We start from the raw sequence: 16,946 nt of genomic DNA on the forward strand, positions 1-16,946 counted from the left end.
TTATGCTGCACGGGTCCACGTAGCCTGCTTCCTGCTGGTGTACGTGTTTCCGAATTAGCGCGTCTTTTTTGGTGCACGCGTTAGCCCCGTTCGATTCCATGAATACGTGTTGTAGGCGCACGTGTGGGCGTTCCGCGCATTTGCCTCCTGTACGTCCCCCGTGACGCCCACATTTTCACGCGTTATTCCACATTCCGCATGTTACGCCCCGTGTTACGCCTACTTTTGTTGTGTGCGCTTTGCTGTGTGCGCTGTTTGAAGACGTGTGCACCAATGTGCACCACGCAGGATTTTAGCGCACATCCATGGATTTACACGCGCACGGACTTCCATGAATCGCTGTGTGTGGGTTTCGCTGAGATTTTCGCACTTGCGCTGCAATTCGCATGCTTTCGCACGCTTGCGCAGGAATTTTCAGCGCACATTAATTCCATGAATCGGCCTCTTAATATTCTCCCACTGAAAAACAAAAGTGGAGCAATTCAAACAAAGACTCCAATGCTTTACATGGTGGAAGATGTCGTACATGTTATGCTTTCCTGCCCATTGTATAAGGCCATTCGGGTGAGAATATTTCTTCTGATTTTAAGGGGCAAGAACGTGTGTGTGTTTTGAGAAAACATGTCTTTTTCATTTGTTTAAGAGAATCTCTTTTTGGAGGAAAATGTCAGGTTTGTGGAGGAAATACCTGGCCTTGTGATGTCTTTGCAGGATGATTATAGCAATTTTGATTCATTGGTAAACACAGATCCATTATCCTCCTACTTGTACCCTAAAGAAGAGGAGTGAGAATTCCTGAACATTCCTTGGCCGAGGCACAAAGGCAATCTGCCTCCTCCAGCAGATGATGCTGCTGCAGAAGTTACTGGTGGAGTGGATGGTGCGATGATGATAGTGCTGGGGAGGCATGGTGGCACTGATGGTGAGCCAAAGAGTAGATGAGCCGAAGCTGGTGGCACAGTCAGTACTGCATGGGCCAGGAGGAGAGCCAGGTCTGCAGGAGTCAGCAGGAGGTACAAAGCCCAGTGAGAGTTCAAGCAGGACCAAGGAATCCCACCAAAAGTACAGGGAGAGCAGGAAGACAATCCCTCCGTTGCATAATACTTTTGGGCATGGGATTACTTTAAGATTCCTGATGGAGTATCAGCAGCAGAGACTCTATCCATGCAGTGCACCTTGTACCCAGGGTCAAAGAGTGTTAGAAGGTGGAAGATCACTGCCACCCTCCAAAACCACCTGTGTTGCTAGCGCCAGGATGTGTACAACAAGTCACGCCTTCCACAAACCCTTGCCAGTGATGATGAGACTGCAGCAGGGACCTCCATGGAAAAAAGGGAATTGCAACACTGTCATAAGTGTTGGCTTCTCCAGGCAGTGAGGGAATCCTGCTCACTCAGTAAAGGGCTGGTACCTAAATGTCAAAGGTCCCTGCAAATCCCAATGCAGGGTGTGTGGGAAACAGGACTATTGTCCTAGGGGGCTGAGCAAGTGACAACATAGACTGACAGATTGCGATATTGTACCTCATATTCAAGCATGTCTTCAAAAAGGTAGAATTGGTGTATAAGGCAATAATGGGCAGAGAATCACTTTGAGAAGCATCACTTCAAGTGTATTTAAAAATGCAGTTTTTTTTGCTATGCTGGCGTGGCACGGGGCACTGTCTAAATATTTTTTGTTTTCTTTCTTGAGGGGGGTTATTTATGTTGTTTTCTCCTTCCCTCTCTTAAAACAGTATTTCAATATTACAAAGGATACATTTTTATAAAAAATTACAAACCAAAAAACACCCCAAAAATCAACATGTTAAAATGTGCTCAATTTATTTTGGTGTACGATTTTGGGTGGTGAATAATAAACAATTAAGTCAGGGTAGAAACTTGAAAAGCAGGTTTCCTACTTCAGAAATCAGGATGGAATTATTTTGGATAGGATTGAATCATATGACATTAACTTAGACATTGATCTCATTACACGTTTGGTGTGATTTTGGTGGTAAATCTGCTGACATACTGTCAAATGGAATTAGTGTTACCACCACTTGGTCCTGCAGGTTTACAGCAGGATTACAAGTGCTGGTAGGGTGCTGTAAGACCCCATGTTTGGAGTCCGTAGGACTCCATTGTAATTGTAACTGTAATTGTTTATTTGTACTGCACTGATACACAGGTGAAGTGCTTCCATGCACTTCAAGGTGGGAAGGGAGCATGGGAATACAGTAGTCATTGTAAGGCCTTGAGGTTTCCGAATGCTCTAACAAAACATTAAGTAGCGTACTAGATAAGGGAGAGGAAACAAAGGGGGGACATGACAGAACTTACAAGGCCTAGTAAATTCAACTAATACAAGTGTAGAGATGGAAGTGCAAGGGAGGGGACTGGGGGAACATGTGCACCCAGTGCCTCAGGGCTCTTGGTTAAGTGCAAGAGGTTACCCCTCTCGTGGAAAAAATTCTGAAAGTGCAGCACTGCTGAACATAGTGCAAAGGCTTGGAGGCAAGTGCGAAGACTGGCGGGTGAGCCTGGGATCTGTGAGGCTCTGGAGGTGAGTTAGGGAGGAGATGGAGGAGTGAGGCACGAGAGAAAGAGAGAGGAGGTTAGCAGAGGAGAGGGAGAGAGAAAGAGGAAAAGGGGAGGAAGGTCTTGCGAAGTTTCTGGAACTTAAGGAGCTTTGGTTCAAGGCAGAGAGAGGCAGGGAGGCTAGTCCAGAGGGAGGCACCTGCAGAGGATAATGATCTACCCCCAAATCTCGGCTTAGAAAAATTGATCACCCACAAACAGTTGGAGGAGGACGAGCAGAGGGCTCTAGAAGGAGAGTATTTAGGAAGAGAGCATTACAGATACTGTGGGCCCCGGCCCCAGGAAGCCTTGTGGACTATGTTGAGGGTCTTGAACTTGATCCTAGCAGCTATGGGGAGCCAGTGGGGGGATTTCAGTGCCGGAGAGATGCAGTCCCTGGGCTTGAGGCCAAGGATATATCTTGCGGTTATGTTCTGGATGAGTTGTAGCGGATGGAGAGTAGAAGTAGGACGATTGAGAAAGAGGCTGTTGCAGTTGTCCAGCCTAGAGAGAGCCAGGGCTCTGGAGATGGTGAGCCTTTGGGGGAAAGTGAGAAAAGGTAGAATACCTCTGAGAAGGTGCAGCTGGTAGTGGGACTTTTGGAGATGTTCGAGATGTGAGAAGAGAAGGAGAGAGTGGAGTCTAAAATGACCTCAGATTTTTTGCCTCACTAGCAGGTGGGGGTGCAGGGCCAAGGTAGGCCGCCCAGTGAGAAATTGGGAAAGCAGGAGCACGGTCCCAATGAGGATGATCTCTGGCTTACTGGCATTGAGGCAGAGATCATTAGCAGCACACCAAGAGTGAATTGAGGACAAGCAGTCAGGAATGAGCGCGGAGGAGGAAGAGGCCAAGGGTAGCCTGAAAGAGAGCTGTGTGTCATCCGCATAACAATGAAAGTTAGAGGTGAAGGTAGAGAGCCTGTGGGTCAGAGGGGCCATGTAGACTTTGAAGAACCAAGGGGATATGTTAGATCCCTGGGCTACACCACAAGTAGAGAGAATGATTAGAGGAGAGAAAGGACGCAAGTTCCACATGGGAAGGACGGTCAGAGAGAAAAAGGCAAGTCACACCAGGGCCAGATCTGCGATACCTAGGATGTTGTGGTTTACTGTGTCCAAGGCAGAAGAGAGATTGAGAAGAATGAAGACAGAAGGAGAATTAGAGTCAAGATTTGAGAGCAGGTCTTCACAGGTGTTCAGAAGAGCAGTTTCTGTGCGTCTGGATGCTATAAAGCCAGACTGATGGCCATGGAGACAACCAACAGATTCAGTGTGGAGGGTAAGCTGAGCGATAGCTAATTTCTCCAGAGGTTTGCCCAGACACGGAGTGATAGAGATTGGGCGATAGTTTGCCAGGATAGAAAGGTCAGCAGAGAGTTTTATGAGCAGAAGGTGCACAAGAGAGTGCTTGAAAGAAGTTAGGAAAACTCTGGAGGTGAAAGAGAGGTTGCAGAGGTCAGGCAAGGCCGTAGAAAGAGAATCAGTGTTGTCCTTGATGGTTTAGGAAGGCATGGGTCAACCTGTATGGAGAAGGCTTTAATGGACAAGACTTGTCTAGAGACCTCCTCAGGTGTGACAGGAGAGAGGGAGGAGAGAGAAAATTATGTTTTTGTTCCCTGTCCTTCAAGCCTTTGCTCTGCAAGCAAGATATCTTTCAAAGACCTGTCAGGTACAGTCTTGCACATTCCAACGATGTCTTGTGCATGTTTCATGATACTGCCCACAGTTTGGAATGCAGACACTTTACCTCAAATCAGGGATCAGCGAATAATGACAATGTGTTTTATACATGGGCCATCGTAAAAGATTGCCTGTAGTTCTGTCACAAGCTGTGCAATGTATGGCTCGCTCAAGTTATCATGTTCCTTTGCTGTTTTGGGCAGGTCCATTTTGAGCAAGTAGATCAATGAAACTATCTTACTCATTTACACTGAGCTTTGGCTCATACTATGTGTGAACTCTTGAAAGGGCCTTAGTAAACTGCAGACATTGTGCATAAGGCATCACTGAATTGGAGCGAAGAAGACACTATACAATGCTCAATTATGACTGTGACTGTATTTGTAATCACATACAGCATTGATTTGCTAACACATCCAGTCAAGCATGTACAATGTTGAATTCCAGCGGGTTGGCATAGAAATCTTTAGCAGGTGATGTGAGGTTTAATTATCCATTCGAAGCATTTCTGACACTGTATTAGTGGCTGAAATGTGAGCAGCTTTTCTGTGTGATAGCAAGCATATCACAGACAGGGGAGCAATTATGCTGCCAAATTGTCTCACTACAAAGTAGAGAACATGTGCAAAACATGGGACATGATTTGTATTCCCCAGCCGTATTGCAGTAATGGCATTAGAGCTATTGCCTGCATCCACAAAGCCTAATGGTTGTTGCCAGCGAGTTTGCCACTCTGCCAGCATGTGCTTAACTTTATACCAGATGTCTGCTCCTGCGTCGTCCTAGAACCAAAGCCTTGTATACACTAAGTGCCTTACTGGTGGACAGTATTATGCAGCTGCCCTGATGACTTTCTTTGCCCACCACCAGTGGCAAAGCATGCCCAATGCACTGTTACAGCCATGAAATCAGTGCATTGCCCATTGTTACAGAGTTTTACACAAGTTGCTGACAGAGCTTGGAAAAGCCCACCTTAGGTGGCAGGGTTACACCTTTCAGTTTAGGCTTGTACTACCCAAAGGCTTTGTAGCTATGGCTGAGCATCCAGGCTTAGTCTAAGTAGGGCTCAGGGCTGTAGTTATGCACACAGTACTTAGAACGTACACTTAGTTCAAGGAAACACTGACACACTAGAAGTTATATAAGAATAGTAATTATTTTATACAGGAAGGCTGGAAAAGTAAGGTAAGTAAATGCTATTCACACATTAATATTACAGTAGAATAAAAGATAGCACACTTTAAATCACAATAGAATAAAAGGTAGCGCAATTTAAATCAAACTGTAAAGCAACACAAAGTGAGATAAATTATTGGTATTTAGTAGCAAATATTAGATCAACACTTGCAACTTCAATTAACCCTGCTTAACAAATCTTTAAAAGTCCATCTATTAGGGTAGTTTCTGGGGCCGGCAGAGCCATGCCAAGCGTCCGCGGACTCCCAGCTCACGGAAGGCCCTAACTCCTTCCCTGGTCCCAAAGAAGTCGAGGTCCACACATGGAGCAAAGAGTTACTGTGGTTTATTATGCAAAATGCACTGGGGTCATATGCACAGAGCGATCCAGGCACATCTCATCGTAATCTGGCTCGCAGGCCATTTTTGTACATTTGTGACGATAACCTTTGTAACTCAGCAGGCTCCCTCACAAAACCTATCAGGGCCCAGCATTGGTACCTAAGTGGTAGTTACAGTATAGGAACCTATAGAGGAGAATTGTTATTGGATGTTACTGTGTCAAGTGGTGTACTTGGATCATCCCCGAAAGTTGCTACTTCTAAAATGTTACAGTACGGAAGCCCAGTGATTGGCTGATAGCCCCCGCCATCTGCCCCCTGACTCCAGTGTCCTGATTGGTCAGGCTGCGGGCCCCCAAGTCAAGGCACCTGTTCCCGCTACATGTCAACTATGTCTCCGCAAGGTGCAACTATGTGTCTGCATATTACAATAGTGTGTGAAAGCCTAATGCCATGACAGTGTTCCATTCCCATCGTACAAGATGGTTGGAGGTAACGAATATGCTGCGAGCCGCTGTCTGGCCGTGGGGGTGGTTGCTCATTCCCAGCCCCCGTTCTCAGCTCGACTGAGTCACATGGTTGGACACCAGTCTTGCAGGATTAATTGCTTCGAATTAACATGTATTTTGCAGGGACTAGTCTTTGCTGCAGCCAATGTTACCTTGGCTCGGGATGTGGAATGTCACTTTGCAACATGGTGGCCTTGTCAGGATGTTGCTCTCGCCAGGGCTTGTTCTGCTAGCACAGCACCTTGAGGCTTGAGATTTCTCTGTGACCATTATGGCCTACTGTATTTCCCTAAGGCCTGCTCTGGCTTCTATTATGGAGTTCTCATAGTGTCCATTGGATAGAAGGAGTTTTATGGCTGGTCAGGTCCCTCGGGTGTTCCTGTCCTTCCATAGGGTTAATTGCAATTAGGCATCTGCAAGCATATACACAAGTTCTTCTTTGCTTCTTGCGTTTCTGCTGTGCTATAGCGAGCTTAATGACAAAATAATAAACGTGCTGATAGTGTATTTATGTATAAAAACAAGAAGGGGCGAGGTGCGCACTCCAGTTCCTAGCCAATATATTACGTGAAAAAAAGTTACTGGGTTAAATCCCAAGGTTTTCAGTACATTCACAGGGTTAAATCCCAAATGCTGCCAAAATATTCACAGGGTTGATTCCCTTCTTTGCACTGCTGTTCTCCACCTAGCGCTTTCATGTCGCCAACACTCTTCAGGGAGGCTGAGTTGCCTTTCTGTTCAGGTGAATCCAATATAATTGCTGTTGCAGTCTCTAGGAATTGTGGTAGCTGTAGTGAAACCATTTTAACAATTCAGGTGACCAGATAAAGACTCCCCTCCAAAAACACACATTTTACCCTTGATAGGGGAGGGGGGAAACCATAATAATGGCTCTCCAATGTAGGGCATAATAACCCTGGTGCTGAAGTTGCTAGCCAATATATTACCTGAAAAATAAATGGTTGCAAGAAGGGAATCAACCCTTTGAACATTTTGGCAGTTTTCTGCCTGTTCGATTTTTAGTTTGGCCATATTGAAATCAAATAATTTCAACTTCCATTGGTCCACAATGCAATGGCAACTCCCTACCTCCAGTGCTCTGCCACCAGTATCGCCAGGCTCGCAGACACCAGCAGGCAGATCCAGCAAGGAACCAGATTCAGAGGAGGGTGTAGACCAGGCACAATATCGCTGGCAATAGGATATATCAGATAGGACAATCCTGCTTTAGTGAGAGCTCCCAAGCTATATCTCTCTATATTGCTTGGTGGCACACCATGTCCCCCCACTCCCTTGAGCTTCTTTAGGACTACATTTTTTAAACTATCTATTTTCCAATATTATTTCCTATATTTAGTGGATAACTCTCAATAAAAACAAAATATAAACATGTAAATATGTATTATGCATCAAGCTAGCATGCATCACAGTCATACTGGTGCCCCAAGGCAAAGTGGTGAAATGTATGCGATCAGCGTCAAGTGCGTGACCACAGTGGTTGAGGTTGGTAATAGCAACAATTGCTTTGGTGGCTAGCACCAGATGCTTGGTGGTGATATGGTAGGTGTTATTTTTTCCCAGTCCTAAATGTCTGCTAACATTTGTTATATGTTTCACCTATGGATTGAATGGTTGAAATCCTCCCAAGGAAGAGTGATGGTTGCACATCTATCCTGTTGTGTGGCCCTGTTGCAGTATATGGGGCCTCCAGCTAGAAGGAAGGTGAATTGTACCTCTTACTGATCTTGTCTCCATTTGTCCCTTGGCTCTCCTTATCTCTTGGTCCTTATTGAAGGGGTCTCAAAAGTCTGATCCAGCAGAAAGTTTCAAGTTAGGCGCTTTTCCCCTCAAAACGGGTTAGCCTAGGCTGTGTCTATTACAGAGGCAGTGCAATGGCTCCAGGGAGGAATTACCCATACCTCTGGGTTAAATAAGAGCTGGAGCTTTAGAATTACCTGAAATTCACAAGTAATCGGCATTGTACCCAGAGTTCTTTGTGGTGGCCTGGAAACATGTACCTCAGCTTCATGCTCCCATTTTAGGAATTCTGGGCCAGCTTTAAGGTCTGTGGTGTTGAGACCTAAATGTCAACATTGCACCTGGTATTCACCGAGGAGTTGAGACAAATGTATCTGTGGACCAAAGGGCAAAGATGGCTTCTTGTGCTCCTCAATCTCCAACAACATGGAAGTCATTTTATGCAACAGCACTGAATGAATGCCACCACTAGATTGAAAGAAAGTACCATCAAAGGTTTACATCTTGTATGCCCTACTGTTTGGTAAAAACTCAAAAAGTCCCATTGCTAACATTTTAACTGGGTATTGTGGGAGTCGTTGCAAAGGTATGCGAGTGCTGTCAGTGTGGGGAATTATATCCGGTCCTTACGGAGTCGCACTTGCCTAATGTAATTAAATAATGAAGATAGGAAACATATCTGTGATAGTGTGCTTGCTCATGCATGCGATACAGCATAATCCTGGGAATAACCACATTCAGGTTCACACTGGCCTATACCGCAACTGGGTAATGGCCAGCAGCCTCATATGAATCCATTGTGTTGACCAAGGAGACCTATTTTAGGATTTGAGCTGTGTAACTGCGAATCCTGACAACTGCAGCGCCCATGTTGTTTTAAAATTCTTGATTAACTCAAATATACCCCAAAATGTGCTCCAAGACATATGCACATAGTTTGCCACAAACAGTCTTGATTTGCGATTCACAAATGTTGGCGACTTTTGTAGTTTATGTTTTTTGTTTGGTGACTACCCTTATTTCATGGCCCAGTCCGACCCAGCTTTAATTCTTTCATACAACATGGTCCTGCCTGGTTGGAAGGAAATCACTGTATAATATGCGAAATGGCAGCATTACAATTTCCTATGACACCGGAAGCAGAACAGAGAGGAAGAAATAAGACTCACCGAATTCAGTTAGCAAGCATGATAATAATCGTAAAAAAAAAAGAGCAGGCTGTGTCCCGGTTAAAGGGGCATAAAAAACGGCGGCAATTTATGTAAATTCGTTTTTATGAATTATGGATGCTATGTGATACGATGCCTTGATAGAAGCTGCAGGCAGATTTGATCACAAAAGATGGAGGTCGTTTTTGCGAACACTACAATGTTAAATGACAGAGCTAGCGATGCACAATAAACAATGCAGAAATATTATTTTTAGAAAAATTGCAGATAAATAACTTTGGCGGTATGTTAATTGGGGAAACCTGTAAATGAAAAAATGCACTGCATAAACATTCAGAGTGGAAAAAGGGCTAAGGAGTTAAGGCATATTATTAATCAGAGCTATTTTGACACCTATAAGCCGAAACTGTTGCATTAGAGTACAGACAGGGAGAAATGGCACATGAGGAGGGACACACAGCTTGTAGGTAGTGTTTGGTTATTTGCCCACCTATTGACTGTCCATGGCCATGCCAATCCATATGGCCATTCCCACCCAGTTCCTGTCCCTTTCCGACCAAAACACCTCAAGGGAACTCTTTGAGCTTGCTTTAATCAAGCCTTACCATCAAAATGTGCACTTGTGTCCTTCACTGAAGTCTGTTAAACAGAAGCATTGGCAAATCCATTAGTGTTGGCTTGTGTTAAATTATTAGGCATTGCCAGGCACTGCTATTAGATGCTCAGGTGCTTATACCATGTTGCACCTGCTACAATCAATGGGCACTTACTACCGCTACAACAGTGCCTGGCAAGTGCCTTTACCATGCCTATGCAAAAGCCCAAACTATTGGCATTGCCAATGCTTGTTTAAAGACCCTTTGTAGAAAGAGAAGAGTTTCAAATACACAAGTGGACTTTTTAAAGAAGCATAATAATTATTTTGAAAATGAAAAGCCATATTGACAGCAATGGGACATCAAGTAGAAAAGACACTGGCGAGAACAGCCGCCAGATGAGAAAAGCGAATGGGCATTCTCAGTTTATTTTGAAATACAAAGTTCTGGATTTCAAAATTTGTGGAAACATGACAATCCACAAGGGAGTACAAGGCTCAATAGACTTAAGGATCAATAAAAGGGTTGGCGGTAGAGGTAAAAACAAAGGGTATTTAACCACATATGCCATTCCTACGATTACCACATGCAGTGAATGGGTTGGAACTCTCCATGGGGTTACTCGATTTTTTACAGCCACCCAAATGCTAGAAGTAAAATGAAAGCAAACACTTGCCATAAAAGGTGTTGCCCTCGACTCTCACCCTGCCTCTCAGCACCAAGATACTGCAAGGTGAATGTCACACTTTACACATGTAAATCAATAAAATAGAGCACAGCTTCCCCCCACTTTAGGGACACATATATGTAAGACTATGTTACAGCTAAAGGTTGATCTAGACCTGCAATATACTCAACCAAGTGTTATCCACCGTTTAAATAATGTTTCCTCTAAGCCAGGGATCCCCAATGTGTAGTTCGGAAGCAACATGTTGCTCGCATCGCCCTAAATTGTTGCTCGCCAGTTGCACTGGGCCATGGTGTGGAGGCCTAGAAGAAGGTGCTGAAGGCATGAGACCTCATTAGCACTGTAGTCAGGATAGAGTCGTGGACTGTGCAAGAATGTTGGCCAATGAGCCGTTGTGGTTCCAGCTGGCTTATTTTTATACATGCAAGATTTGTGTTTGGTGCCGCCATGAAAATAATTTTTCAGTAAATGTCCTGTAGTCAGGATAGAGTCGTGGACTGTGCAAGAATGTTGGCCAATGAGCCGTTGTGGTTCCAGCTGGCTTATTTTTATACATGCAAGATTTGTGTTTGGTGCCGCCATGAAAATAATTTTTCAGTAAATGTCCTTACTTCTATTGTAGTGTCATTGTTAAAGCCCTGTCATCTTCAGCTACTTTGCCCAGCTGATAAATGTATTAATGAGTACAATATTTGAACCATGTTTGTGTCATGGAGAAAATTCTCATACTCTGTTCCTTAGTACAGCTAGTAGGAGCATAATGGACAAGGAGGTGGTATGCATAACCAACTTTCCTTTATTAAAGAATGTGCATGCACTGCTTTCTGTACAAGTGAAGTTTGTGTTTGATGCCAACATGCATATTTCTCGACAATATTAATTTTGGTGTCATCTACATTTATTATTACATAGATTCCTAGCGGTAAAATGGTCATTGTTTGATACTCTGCCAATCTGACACATGGTTAATGGGCAGATAAGGTAAATGCATGCCACATTTTTCTTAATTTGACCTGTATTCCAATCCAATTAAGTTAATGTTAATAGGTTTAAACTTACAAGCCAATTAATTAATTCAAATACTCCACACACCTCCATGAACTGGTCATCAAATGCACAAAGGTCTGACCAATGTTTGCCACTAAGTCCTGTGTAAAATCCCTTTTGGACAGAGAAAATAGGCTCCAAATAATTCATAAAGGTATTATTGTGTATTCCTAAGCACTTTTTCACCAATGTGACAGCTGTCTGGAGCTTTAAAACACACTATTTGCCATAACATTCCCAAATAATTCTTAGGAGGTAACCTCGAAACGGCCCAATGAAGTGATCGTATTTCTCCATTAAGTTAGCAACATTTAAAAACATGTTTCATTTTTTTCATACAATTCGCACAGAACAAGCCCAAAGTTAAAAAGCAACTTTAACATATTCAAACTTGCTATAAATAAAAGCTTGATCATTACAATTAATTATATAAAACATAGCTACATTGCATTGCACGCTTCTGCAAAACTGAGAAACAACGGCAAATTAACAGAAAATGAACCAAATATTTGACTCCCATTTTGCAAGCGCACTTTGTTCTACCTCCTGAACACCTTCTTAATTTATTGAGTAGTGGGTACATTTAAACACACCATTACCACCAGCCTCCTTCATTCAGGGGATCTTATTTCACAGATTTCTCCTTGCCATCTTATATCTGTACGTAAATCTGTATTTAAGGCTAAAGTGGGCAGCCTATGCATATTTTGGACATCTGACTCTTTTTCCATCAGACAAGCTCATGCTTTTGGAGTTATTTTGAGGTGACTTAATACGCCAAATTTAGTTATAACGCATGACTATCCAAATGAACAGTGCCTTACAACCACCCATAACCACAAGTATTTTTCTGCACCAGGGGAAGCTACAGTCGCACTTAGCACTGAAATACACTTTCTGATTAGCAGAACATCCTAGATATACTTTTAAAAAATAAATAACATTCTTAACTGGCATGACACTTTCAAATTGAACACCCTCAATTCAGCTCACAAGGCGCTACCAGGTGTATTCATAGGGAGACCTGCTATTTGGCACAGGAATTTATTTAGCAACCCCTCCAGGAAATGAAAGTTCTAACCAACCTAGATTTTGCTGCCTTAATATCATGGAACATACCTTTGCCTTATATACCTCCAGGCACTTCTCCAATCAGAATGCCCCAAACTTCAAATAACTATGTAAAAAAGCCCTTTAATCCTTAAAGATGCCTTTTCATCTATCTTCATAAAATGATTGACGCAAGCACCGCTCTTTGAGAAGAGTAGGCTCAAATAAAAATGAGACTGCCCACTCATCTCTACATTCATTTACAAACTAGCTACAAGGTTGCACCCTTTGCCTGAACACCACCATTTTTGTTTTGATCATATCTAATTTCAAAATATAGTTCCCAAAATAGTAACTTGTGTTTAGCAGGCTCTGCTGGAGACCTGCCGGGGGGAAGTCCAAAATAGCTGTGCCTTCTGCATAAGAAGGGTGGAGGGTGGATTAACTTTCCTAAGAGAAGTACTAGAATCAGCACCCAAAAGCAATACATTGGGACAAACTGATATCCCTACTTGTCACCTTTATTGGCAGTGGAAAACAATGTATAATTCCACGATCTTGTATATTGGACAGCTACTGATATGTCTGCGTATCACTGTTGGATAAGACTTAATAAAATTAGTAACCTGTAAGAGTGTAGAAGTAGGACTCAAACAAAGTGGGCTCATGTTGATTGCCATATACTTTTATTGAAAGCAAAAGGGTGGGTTATTGGGGAAACTCCTACCTTTCCCTAAAGCTAAGAGGGGTTTCCCTACCTCAACCAAAACTAAAGAAACTGTCAGGATGTCTTTGTCCAAAGTAAATAGTCCACTGTTACAAGTCCAAAGCCTATTTCCATTCCTCACACTGTTAATTAAACTATAAAAAACAAAAGGTCTTCTTAATTCAGAAGAATAGGTTGTAGTTCCAATCAAATTGTTCCAAGTAACAAAGGTTCCAAACCCAAAGTACTTAAATGTAAAACAAAGTTCCATAAAGTTCTTAGCTATTTCTCTGTTGCAGACACTTCGCAACAACGAGGGGCAACAAGTCCCTTGTTGTGGTTCCTTCTCTTGGCAATTCTCTATTTCTTAGACCACAACTAGGGGCAATTATCCCTCTTTCCGCTTGGGACAACGTGGTTCACTTCCCTACCAAATATGGTCCTTAGTAAATTACTCTGTGGTTTCCCTTCTTCTCATGGGATTGGGTCCCAGACCCCTCTTTATGTTTGGGAACTGGGAGCCCTCTTCTCCCAAGTACCACCACAAGGAAAAGGACTTGTGTGGTTTTCATGTAGTGGGTCCCAGAGTCCCAGACACCTCTTCTTTGTGTACAGTTACTTGGAGCCCTTTCCTCCCAAGTACCGCCACAAGGAAGAGGACTCATGTTGCTTTCGTTTGGTGGGTCCCAGACCCTTAAGTTTCTCTTGTTGTGGGACAGACCTGGTTCACGTGCCTGCCAGGTACTGTGACTATTAAGATGCTGACTGAACCTTCTTAGATTCCCACCAGCCAGCCTGAGTGCTCCCCCTATCTCCAGGGAGCCTAGTAATGGGCTCTGATCTGCCCGGGAACACTGCAGTGTCAATCTTCCCTGGGCAACGTGGTCTTACTTTCACATGTTTCCCAGTCTTCAGGAACACCGGTAGCTTCTCTCTGCCAGCTCACCCTTTCACTGTGGACTGGCCCTTGTCCTTCCAGCTCCCCTCTTGGCATCCTGGTGTGCTTCCCTGCATCTTCCTGCACTGTGCTGGCTCTTGCAGCTTCACCATGGAGGACTAGACAACTTCTTCCTGAGGCTCTCTTCATTTTCTACTCTGCATTGACCAACTAGACCGCTCCTTGTGGTTCTTAGTACTCTTCATGCCTCCACTCCTCCTCTTCATCCCAGTACATATTCCAAGTTGTCTAGAATGCTCATGTTGGTTATGCAGAGCACTCTACCTTCCTCCATGAATCGTCATCATCTCGATGGTTGTCAATAGCATATCTTTCAAGTCTACCTTATTCTTCCTCGTGTCAGTATTTCTACCCTTGTTGTGCTCTTCAGAGTCCCAGTACTTATCTAGGGAAATGACAGGGCGACTATAACTCATGAGCCTATTAGGAAAGGGGTTGTTCTTTGGGTTATAGGAACGGAGGTCTAGGGTCTGGTGATTGGCTGGGATATTGCGTTCTCAGGGTTGGGTGGTTCCTAGTCCCATGAGGGGTTTCCTCTCCCATGTGATCCTCTCCCTCTGCACCACCCTCATGGGGACGATTGTACCGAGGACGTACCACCCTGGCCCCATGGGAATGGTCTCCCCACAAGGGGAGAAGGGGCAGCCTCCACAGATTTATCACAGACTCCAATAAAATGTAAATTATGCCACACTATGTTTCTATCAATCAAATACCCCCAGAATCCACCCTGCAGTCCTATGGACTCATCATTGGGGACTAACACCGCCAAACCACCTCTTGGAATCTGGCAGTGATACCGCTGGACCAAGTGGCAGTAACTGTACCGTTGAGATGCCACCAAACTCGTAATGAGCCCCAATGTCCAGTAAGGGAATTGACCTATAACTGTGAGGGGCTGGTTGTCCATGAACTACTTGTCTAAGGGGATGGCATAATGCCTGTCTTGACAACAGCATTAAATATAAAACAATTGTGTGTCCTTCAAAAGAGCTCCCATTGTTTCTCAAATTCTTTTTTTTGTCTTAAGGCAATTATTTTATGCCATTTTAAAATTATAAATCTGACCAGAAGTGTACACACCACTCATTAAATCATGGTTCAGTTTTCTTTTTGAGATTCTGCATCGAACCATGGTGCATCCCTTTCTATAACCTGTAACTCCTGAACTTGGGGACATTGTTTGTCTGGATAGTTTCTCCTAAAGACTCAAACAAACTGACACTTTCCTTTGTGGCCTCTGAACTGTTTAACAGTTTTAAGAGAATATCGTAATTCCTTGTGAATTAGTAATTCTTTCCAATGCCTCCTGTTCAAGCGTAGGCATCGCCAACCAGCCTCTCTGGCTGTCAGACATCTTCTTTGTGGTGCCTACCCTGGTCATTGGAAAATGTACTCAAGAGGATTGTGTTTACTCTTTGATTAATAAGAAATGCAACATTTCATAAGATTCCTGAAGAAGAAAACAATCCACAATACAGTCATCCATGACTGTGGAACAGTATTGCCTATCTTGTATGTATAGGAATGCACCATTTGCCATTAAAGATCCAATAAAATCCTAGGCCGAACCCCAAAGTAGACCTGAAAAATCAGTGCTCTATTTGTGGCCATTTTTATTATCCAAACACGTGCACTAATATTTTGCTCTGAAACCTGAAAGTAATGTTTAATTAGTCCTACTATATTTTTGAACAGCTCGACGTGTCCTATGTGTATAAAAATGTACTATTGTCCATTCAATTTCTTCAACATTTCTTGTAAATAACCACTTAACATGAAAAATAAGTTAAGCCTTGCACACTTCCTTGATGAGAAAAACACGTGGTCTAGATAACTATTTCGTACTGCAAATTAAATGTTCTATACTCAGTTTTAACTTTGTTACATTTGTAATTTGGGTTGCAATCCTTTGTCCGCCAACTGTGTGCCGATATGTTCTGTCGAAAATTTGATGTTGCTCTTCATTTAATTTGATATGCCAATTGTGCTCGCTGCACACAAATGGTTGGGGACCCCTGCTCTGATCTGTGCGCATGTGTGCTTGCCCAGCTTCATTCTAGGTGCCACTCAGAAGTGTTTCAGCAGCGAACACAGACAATTCCCAACTATTCAAAAAGATTTAATAAGGCACAAGCCACAACAGGCACCTAACATTTGTTTTCTCTTGAAATAAAGCTACATTATACAAACTAATTTTGCTATTCTGGTCTAGCCTATTTACATTAATCTTCTATGCAAGCATGACATTAAAAACCTAAAAACAGAATACACCCACAAGGTTAAAAACTAATATGAAAAAATTGCTCCATGAATAGAAGATCTAAGTGACATATGCCTGCACACATCAACCAAATAATCGTTCCTCCCCACCCATGACTCCTATATTTGACTATATTTGACTCTACGACACTTATACTGTATGACTCTAACTTACGCAATAGTCCACATTTACAATTTAACTGACAACTATGACTCTGCCTACCTTGGCTCTGCAAAACAGACTTGTGCCTACATACAATTAGTTTATATGGTACGCAGTGATTATAACGAATACCAAAATAACTGATACCATTATAACGAAACTAAAATAACGAATTCCAAAATAATGAATTTGGAAAAAAAATAAAAAAGGGTTTGGGAGTGGGCATAGTGGTTTTGTAGGTGGGGGAAAAATATTAAGAACAAAAAAGGGAGGGATTGTGGGGTTG

This window comes from Ambystoma mexicanum, chromosome 7p (assembly GCF_040938575.1).
Source record: "Ambystoma mexicanum isolate Mex_15411 chromosome 7p, UKY_AmexF1_1, whole genome shotgun sequence".
NCBI lineage: Eukaryota > Metazoa > Chordata > Amphibia > Caudata > Ambystomatidae > Ambystoma > Ambystoma mexicanum.